At 38.4% G+C, this 9,089-nt stretch overlaps 1 pseudogene; it reads right to left on the bottom strand.

Moving 5' to 3' along the window:
* Positions 1-2,865: 2,865 nt before the first annotated feature.
* On the bottom strand, positions 2,866-8,376 carry LOC131302322 (indole-3-pyruvate monooxygenase YUCCA2-like; annotated as a pseudogene).
* Between the last annotated feature and the right edge of the window lie 713 nt (positions 8,377-9,089).

Here is a 9,089-nt window from a genome sequence, read left to right as displayed (position 1 = left end):
TAATTTTTTAAAATATGAGGTGGAACGGGCCTCACTCTGATACCATGTAGAAACTTTATATGCATTTCAAAACTAATTGGCAATGAGTGAAGATGTCTTAAATGTTATTAAGTAATTACTCATTTCACTCCCAATGTGAGATTTATTTCCTTAACAAAATCTACATCATTCATAGATTTTTCTTACATGCATGTCTAACTTAAGCAGAGAGTGCCCTTCGCCTGAATCCATGCGAACGACACTAACCGGTCCCTTGTTTGATAGGCAACGAAATTTTATTAAGAAGATTTGACAAAGGGAGGAGCCAGCTCACCGGTCTCTTGTCTTGTCAGTTAGCTTGAGGGAGGAGCCAGCTCACTCAAAGGATCCGACCCGTCATCTAACGTGGAGTGAACAACACTCCACAACGTGCATGCCAAATTGTTGGTTTTAAAGCCCTAGCTAGCTAGATGCCATGAAGTTATCAGAAGGAGAACCAAAGCTCCTACTTGGCTAGAATTTGCGAAAGAGTGTAGAACTAGAAACGGGTCAAATGAATGTAAGAGGCCGGCCACAGGAATCCAATGGGGATAACAACATGGGATCTCAATGTCCAACCAATAATTTGTAGGCCATCCTTCCTGGCCCCCTTAATGGGATTTCACCCCTTTGATCTCTCTCTCTCTCTCTCTCTCTCTCTCTCTCTCTCTCTCTCTCTCTCTCAAATGCCTTGATTGATCAGAAGCCGAAGATTCGATTCGTTTGTGTTCGGTCGTCCATCATTCCATTCGGTCGGAATAAACCCCACCACATAACACTTACAAATCTTTAAAAGCCCTTAACCAACTTCCACTGTCCCAACATTATGGTCATTCTCCTTTACAAAAAGTGATTTTTGACACTCTAAATTTAACCGTTAGCACTCTACTTTTTCGTCTTTATCTTATATAAAATTATCAAATTATCCTTTTGTTTTGTTGGTGTTCATCCAATTTAAAGGGTATTATTGTAATTTTAGATAGAGAAAAAGATAAAAAGGTGGAGTGCCAATAGCTAAATGTGTAATACGTAGTACCAAAATCAATTTTCTATTATTCTATTTTATTTTCCACTAACGAGCGAAATGGGACCAAAAAAAAAATCCTAATTCCCCCGGCTGATTTAAATAAATGAAAAGAAAATGGTAGGCGCATGATATCTCATTGTCTTCCTCAACTGATGGGGGGACCCTGTACGTACTTTTTAAAGAGCTTGGCCGATAGAGGCTTATGAGAGAGAGAAGATATAAGATCAGATTTTTTTGAAAAATACATACAACCATATTCTTGGCCGGGCATCTAACCATCGGTATCGATCTAATTAGATGCTAAAACAATGCTCGCGGCACAGGTGTCCGAAACATATATAGATGCGAACATGCACTTGTCTGTAGCGCGGCCGTCCGATCCGCATGGATAAGAATTCCTTCGTGTGGAACTCAAGTGCATTGAAGGGTTCCGGACACATTTGTAGCGCTGCTCAACCGAATGCGGCAGTTCTCTCCAACTGGTTGAGATGGATTGAAATATTAGAATCAGCATCGGCTATAATTCTTGTGAAAAGGTGATATATTGTAGAAAGAAAAAAAAAAAAGTGAAAGAAAGAAGTTGATCAGGTCCACTTCTATCTATATTGGATCTAACAGGGACTAGAAGCTCTTTTTTACTTTTCCCTTCTATTTTGAATCTTTTCCTTTTCTTTCTTATTAGGTAAAGAAGGTATAAATGGTCCCTAACAAAATTCATGCACACACAAATTATGATCTGGGAGTCATAAGATAAAGGCACATGCTATATGGCATCTTGCACTTTTTACAATTCACATGTGCATGACTGTGATCTTCTGGTACTGAAATCAAGGAAGTTGTGGTGAACTTGCTAAATTTTAATCTTTTTTTTTTTATAGGCAAATTTTTTTTATTAAAAACTCAATAATGGGTACATCGAGAAGGAAAGGGCAAGCATCGTTGAGAGAGAAAACCCAATCCAATCATATGCAAGCCACCAATCCGAAAAGGAGAAAAGAAAAGAAAAAGGGTACGTCATTTTAACAAGATATTTTGTCTTCTTTACGCGCATTTTAGATTTCGTTCAGACTAATTTTCTTTTTTTTAATCGGCGAAAAAAAATATTGTTGGGCTCGATGAAGGGTACATCAAGAAAAGACCTAGCATAAACATAAGCCTCGTGACATGCCATAAAGCAAATGGAAGCTAGGGAGCAACAAAATTATGTGCTTAAAAAAATTATGCACTTAACAAATTAACTAGTTTTTGTTTCCTTTAAGTACATAATTTTATATTTCATCAATGAAAATGCTACAATTAATACAAACTCTACAATATAAACTCAAGTTTCATGTACGAATTTTTAAGTTATATTATAAATTGTAAAAATTGATATGGATTCAAAATTGATTTTATCAAATCATGCGAAAAGCTTATGAATTTCCATTCCAATGTTAGAGTACGACGTTTTATACGAACATAATGAATTTCAAATATGTCTGTTGAGAATTTCAATCGATTCAGGAAGTGCATACCGCACACACTTAATTTAATAAGGGTGCATGCGTTGCACTTTCTCCCTCAATTAAACCCAGGAGTTAAAACTTCAAAATTCCATCTTTGCATCTTTATGATTAATGAAAATTTCTGGATGTTAGATTTGGAGTGTTGTTCCTAGTTTTGTTTTCTTCTCAACTTCTTTCTTATCCCTCTTCTTTTTCCCTCGATGTACCCATTATCGAGTTTATCCTTAATAGTATTTTTTGCCGTTTCAAAAAAAAAAAAAAAAAAACCCTTCAAAAAGAGTACTAATGAACAATGCAATATAATACAATCAGGTCTAGTTTAAATGAGATACCAAAATTCTTTGTTACACTAAAGGAAATGTATGTACACACAACTCAAACCCTAATGGAAACTAATTTAAACTATACACAAACATTACCAAACCAACCACCAACATCTTCAAATAGTACCCCTAAACCTAGGAACACTCTCCCTAACCAATTAAACCTAATTGAAGCAATATATACAAGATATAGACATTTATATTAGGACACCGGAAAAAAAAAAGATTTAAAAAAAAGAAAGAAAAGAAGAGAGAATTATCTCTGCACCTGATCATTTTCTAGCTAGTCTCTCTCAATTGTGTCTCTATTCTGAGCTCATGACTGTGGCATGAGTGGAGCATGAGTGATTGTCTTAGGTTACTTGGCCTTGATTTCCACTGTTGTTCGATGTCTTGGGCAATCCTGGTTGCATCCATGGACGTGCCTAGTAGGCCGCGCTTGGTGAATCCCACGGCGTACAATCCGTTTTCGCCTTTCCAGCCGTGCGGGAACGGTTTCCGGGGGAACCCATCTTTTTCCGAGAAGAAATTTGTTTCCTGCGTGAGGACATTAGGATCAATGTTTTAAATTTAGATGAAATTAAGTTTATAACTGTTACTCTTCAAGTCCGCGACGTTGCATGAAAATTTTTGTTAGCACAAGATTATGCGGTCCATGTGTTTGCATAAAAACCGTAAGAGCAAATTTTTTTTGATTTGATTTGATTTAAAAAAAAAAAAAGTATTTGCTAGTGTTTTTAAAGTAATTCTTATCAGCAGATGTTGGGATTATAAAGATTCTAAAAAACTGAAAACGGTCTAAAATTTAATGTTAAAAAAAGCTAGATTTGGAGCAGATCCCGTGCCACAAACTAAAATAAATACTTATCTTTAAATAAGATATATTGAGATAGAATAATTTATCTCATAAAGTGGGAATAAAAACTTACTTAAAAATAAAAACCTTAGCAGAACGGGGATAAGTAACTTGAAAATTGATTTTTCGGTTTTCTATAAACAATACGGCTTCTCATCCAATTTAATCATTATTTCAAAACTATAATAAAGAAGTTTATTTCACTTACTATAATAAAGAGGTTTATTTCACTTACTAGTCTCTAAAGCCCATAAGCTAAATCTAAAATTTATTTCCATAGTTATCACACACAGTGTGAACCACATTGAAAACAGTCGCTCGAAAATACGTGGTGGGTGCAACTGGAGTGGAGTGCAGTTAACATCCCTTACATATATACTCTCATGCACATAGATAATATTCGATCCCCGTAAGCCCCATCTCCCTCTCCTGAGCCCCTCTAAGATAGTGTAGATTAAGATTAATAAATGACAAAAAAAGAAAAAAAAGAAAATGCGTGGTAGGTGAGAGTGTGTGTGAAAGAGACATACCTTCAACCAACTTGGTACATTGCTTTTGTAGCCTGTAGCCAAGATGATGGCATCAAAATCTTGTATTCTCCCATCTACAAACTCCACTGAGTGACGTTTTAGTCTCTTTATCCCGGGCCAAACCTACATCATATCCAAATGTCAGATTACTAGCACGTCATTTTGGTCTCAAATTATGTTCATTCCTTCCCACAGATTCTATTTTAAAAAGGCCCTTTTTCCCAAATTCTAACCGAGGGCAACGACGATGTTGCACACTTAGGCTCTGTTTGAATCAGCGGAAAATGATTTTTTCAAAATAGTTAAGTGTTTCGTTTTTGTTTTCTGATGTTTGGTTGGTAGTTGTAAGATACCTTTCCAATACAATTATTTTTACCCCACTCGATTAATGGGAAGATTTGCAGTGGGGTAATTCATGTGAGAGAGGGAGGGGAACAAAGTTGGAGAGAGAGAGAGGTTGTTAACTGCTGGGTTTTGAAGGGAGATTGATCGAAACGGTAGAATGACTTACGGAAGTTTTGCCGGTAAGTCATTTAATTTACTCATATTTTGTGCAACCAAACAGTGAAAAATGGGTAAAACAAATTTACACAAAAAAAAAAATTATGGTCAAACAAACAGAGCGTAGGAAAAAGTATTTCAAAAATTATCCAGACAACAAAATACATGGAGCGGATCAAATTTCTAAATATCAGAATTAGTCACAAATTCTTGTCTAGACAAATACAAAAGAAACTCAAATTGTACACGGTTTTCCAACTGACCTTGATCTTCCCTGATTTTATTTGCTCAAGCGTTCCGATATCCAATACTGGCGTTTTTCCGGTAGCGTTCTTGAGTTCAATAGGTCCAATATCGGGTCTGGTTAGCCCGAATCGGGCCGTGTCACCAATCATCATCCACGACATTAAAAGCAAGAACCGATCCACCATTCGCACAGGCAACCACTTGAGCAACCACATTGAAAGCCCAAAAGTCGATCTCCCCATCATCTCTTGAGGCAAGACATGCACCTAAATCATCAAATAAAACCAATATAACCATTCAAAATCGCCGATAAAAAAAAAAAACCCTTCAAAATCAAATTTCTTAGAAACATTTATTTTTTCTTTTTAAACATAAAAAGAAAAGGGAAATAAATTGTTGGAAGGCCATTCCCTCATGTATGGCGTGGCATGGCTCCCCCATGCTATTTTTTCTGCACTTTGGAATCTTTATAGAAATGTTATGTTTGCTCTTTAAAGAGGAATATTAAAATAGGGAAAAGAATTAATTGAGTCAGAGAGTATATATGGGAGGAGAGATGTTGGGCTGCGAACAGTACTGCGCATGCAAAGCAGATTCCAAGAAAGTTGAGATATGAATTAATGACAAATGCATTCCTAAAGAGAGAGAGAGATCTTGTGTTACTACTTTTGAAGTAATTAAACCCTACCATTTTGATTTCTTTTTGTTTCAAAAAGTATCTTCTTGTCAAAAGAAAAAGGTTTTTTTTTTCTTAGACTAGCAATAAGTGTTGTGCTTGTTTATGCAACTTGTATCCTAAAACTTATCAGGTTTTTTTTTTTTAAATTCGTTAAATCTAATTTATTCTATCCAAAATGCATCTAAGTATAAGAGAGATATCAACTGCATTCCACCCCAGTTACAATATAAGAGAAAGATCAACTGCACTCCACCCCAGTTGCAACTTATCAGGTTTAAACACAAAAACTTGGAGTATAACATTGTGCACATCATGTTAATATGACTCCGCTTAACGAGAAATTTTTGGGTGCCGGGTAGGTATCACACACGTGATACTTCATCGGTGATCCCAACCATCCAAACGTGTTTCAAACGGTCCGAATTTCAGAGAGAGAAAAAGAGTAGAGAGAGTGGTCTAGTGAGGGGAGGGAGATAGAATAAATCTGAGCCGAATGAAATCGCCGACAGGTACCGCCACGTGGTACTCACTCGGCACCCAAAAATTTCTCCCGCTTAACTACTGATCAAAATACTGACACGTTGACATCTTGTTCATTTATTGTGCAAATTATTGTACCTGGGGCACTGCTTGACTTACGTAATTTGATTTTTTGAACTAGATACTTATCCTTATGGTGAGATTTATTAGGGTTTTGACTTTATTTTCCAGCCAACTGGGCTAGTGGAACTCATAGGAAATAAAAAAGAAGTCTAGTGAAGGGAAAAAGGACGGCCAACTGAACAGATTCTGCTCTTTTAGTTACTCGCAAGACATAGATTTTCATGGAGTTGATTATAGAATCTCTAAGATGGTAGTGCTCCACTAGGAGTAACTATTTAGTGGTCCTTTGGGCACGTAACCCTTTCGGAATACTTAAATCACCATATACTTCCGTAGTAACCCTTTCGGAATACTTAAATTACCATATACTTCCGTAGGATCTGTACACTTTATATTACTCTTGCGTAATTTTGTCGTGATTAAGATCTTAGAACACATTGTGACCGAGCCCGAGACCAACTAATAATTTTCCTAATGGGGGATCTTTCTTTTTCCCTTTCCGTATTCCTAAACTAGGGCTTTCACCCGTTGTTAAAACAAATGAAAAGTAAGAAAAGATACTATTATTCCTAGACTAGGGTCTTCCATTGTTAAAAAAACCTGGGAGAACTTAAGTGAGTGATTTTAGGGTTTTTCTTTAAACAGGCGTTCTGCCATTCTTAGCCTTGGTTAACCCAACTCTTCATTTTTATGGAATTTGCTTGTAGACCAAAAACATGAAGCGAGCAAGAGCGAGAATAAGAGCCAGAACGAGAGAGAGAGAGAGAGAGAGTTTTTTTTATGGAATTTGCTTATAGACCAAAAACATGAAGCGAGTGAGAGAGAGAGAGAGAACAAGAGCCGTTTTTATGGGATTTGCTTATAGACCAAAAACATGAAGCGAGTGAGAGAGAGAGAGAGAACAAGAGCCGTTTTTATGGGATTTGCTTATAGACCAAAAACATGAAGCGAGCAAGAGCGAGAGTGAGAATGAGAACAACAGCGAGAGAGAGAGAGAGAGAGAGAGAGAGAGAGAGAGAGAGAGAGAGAGAGAATTTGCTTACAGAATCTCTAACAACAAGTGAAGGTTGAGCATCAAAAGTGCAAAGATCCAAGCAAACCTCCATCCCAGAATTACCACAGCCAACAACCAAAACCTTCTTGCCCAAAAAACACTCCCCAGTTTTATAACCACTCGTATGCACGATGGACCCCTCGAACTCTCCCATCCCTTCAATCTTGGGCACCACCTCCTTCGCATTCTCTCCGGTGGCCACGATCACCCAGAGGCACAGGTACTCCGCGATCACCTCCGGTTGCCCCCTTCCCACAGTCCTCACCCGCCAGAACCCGCACCCGCTGTCGAACTCCGCGCTCACTACTGTCCTGCCGAAAACCGGGTCCAGCTCGAAATGACGGGCGTACCCCTCCATGTACGAGATGAACTGCTGCTTGGTGGGGTAGTTCGGGAAGTCCGAGGGGAATGGGAGGAGCGGGAGCTCGCAGAACTGCTTGGGGAGGTGGAGCCGCAGCCTGTTGTAGGTCTTCAGCTGCCACAGCGAGGCTATGCAGTTTTCTCTCTCCAGAATCAGGCTCGGGACCCCTTTTGCCTTGAGGCAAGCCGCGGCCGCAAGGCCTGACGGCCCGGATCCGATTATGATGGGACCCGGCATGCATACCGGCTTCGCGACCGAGCAGTTGTTGTTGTTGTCGTTTTTGCTCGTTTTCGCGGTTGTGAACGGGTCGTTCACTCTCTTTCCTTCCATTTCTTTCCAGCAGTCCAAATAGTCCATTAACCGCATAAGATAATTAATTCTTCTGAAATGCAAAATCTGAGGGAAACCAGGAGATATGCTAATCGGAATCTAGTTATCTAGATGGGGGATTTGGGAGGAGAGTAGGGACACGTGTTTTCAACTTATCAAAAAAGAGGATTTGGCGAGAGATTGTGGGAGTAAATGAAGGTGTTTATTGGATTCGGAGGACTTATCCAAAGAAAATGGAACGAAGGTTTTAGTTGGAACTATTGTGTTGAATTTGTTGTTCAAGGAGAGAGAGAGACAGAGAGAGAGAGACAGAGAGAGAGAACAGAGGGAGAGCGAGAGAAAAGGAAACAGAATGCGATTGGGAAATGGAATAGGTTCTGCCGGTGGAAGTGAAGTGGAGAGAGAATATATATAGGGTGGAGATGAGCGGGTGAGATCGAGTGTACATAATTAATTTATTCAAGTGGGACGTGTGTGATTTTAATTAGCAATATTTAAGCCAACAACCTCTCCTTCTCTCACCTCTATATACATATAGAGAAAATCTTTTTTAACGGGAGCTGTTGAATAGTTGTTTACGGAATCGATCGCGATTGTTTAAAAGTGTTTTGAACACTTTTTCTGGATGTTAGTGAAACTTTTTTGAAAAAAAAGTTTACTTTTCCCTGGAAAAACTTCATTTAAATCCAGACCATTCAAAATTGAAATAAACGACTGAAATCGCGCAGTGCTGTGAATAAGTGTCTCTCATACATATATCCATGGATGTATGTAAATAGGCAGCAAGACTTTTTAAATAGCGGTAACGGATTGCACTTAGCCGCGGTAGTTGGAGAATCGAAGGGTGCATAATGTGAATGAGTTGTAGACCGTGAATTTCTTAAAATTATTATTGGCACTAGAACACTGGAAATAGCCGTAAAGCAAGTAAAAAAGTTGGATGCAGTTAAAGAACTACCAGGTGGGAATCGGCCGGTACGGGTGTAAATTTGTTGTAGAGCTATTTAGAGGTGGCAAATGGACGGATTTGGACATATTGAAACGGATAACGGGTTA

The sequence above is a fragment of the Rhododendron vialii genome, chromosome 1a, assembly GCF_030253575.1.
Source record: "Rhododendron vialii isolate Sample 1 chromosome 1a, ASM3025357v1".
Lineage (NCBI taxonomy): Eukaryota > Viridiplantae > Streptophyta > Magnoliopsida > Ericales > Ericaceae > Rhododendron > Rhododendron vialii.
This window is presented reverse-complemented; position numbering and strand designations above follow the sequence as displayed.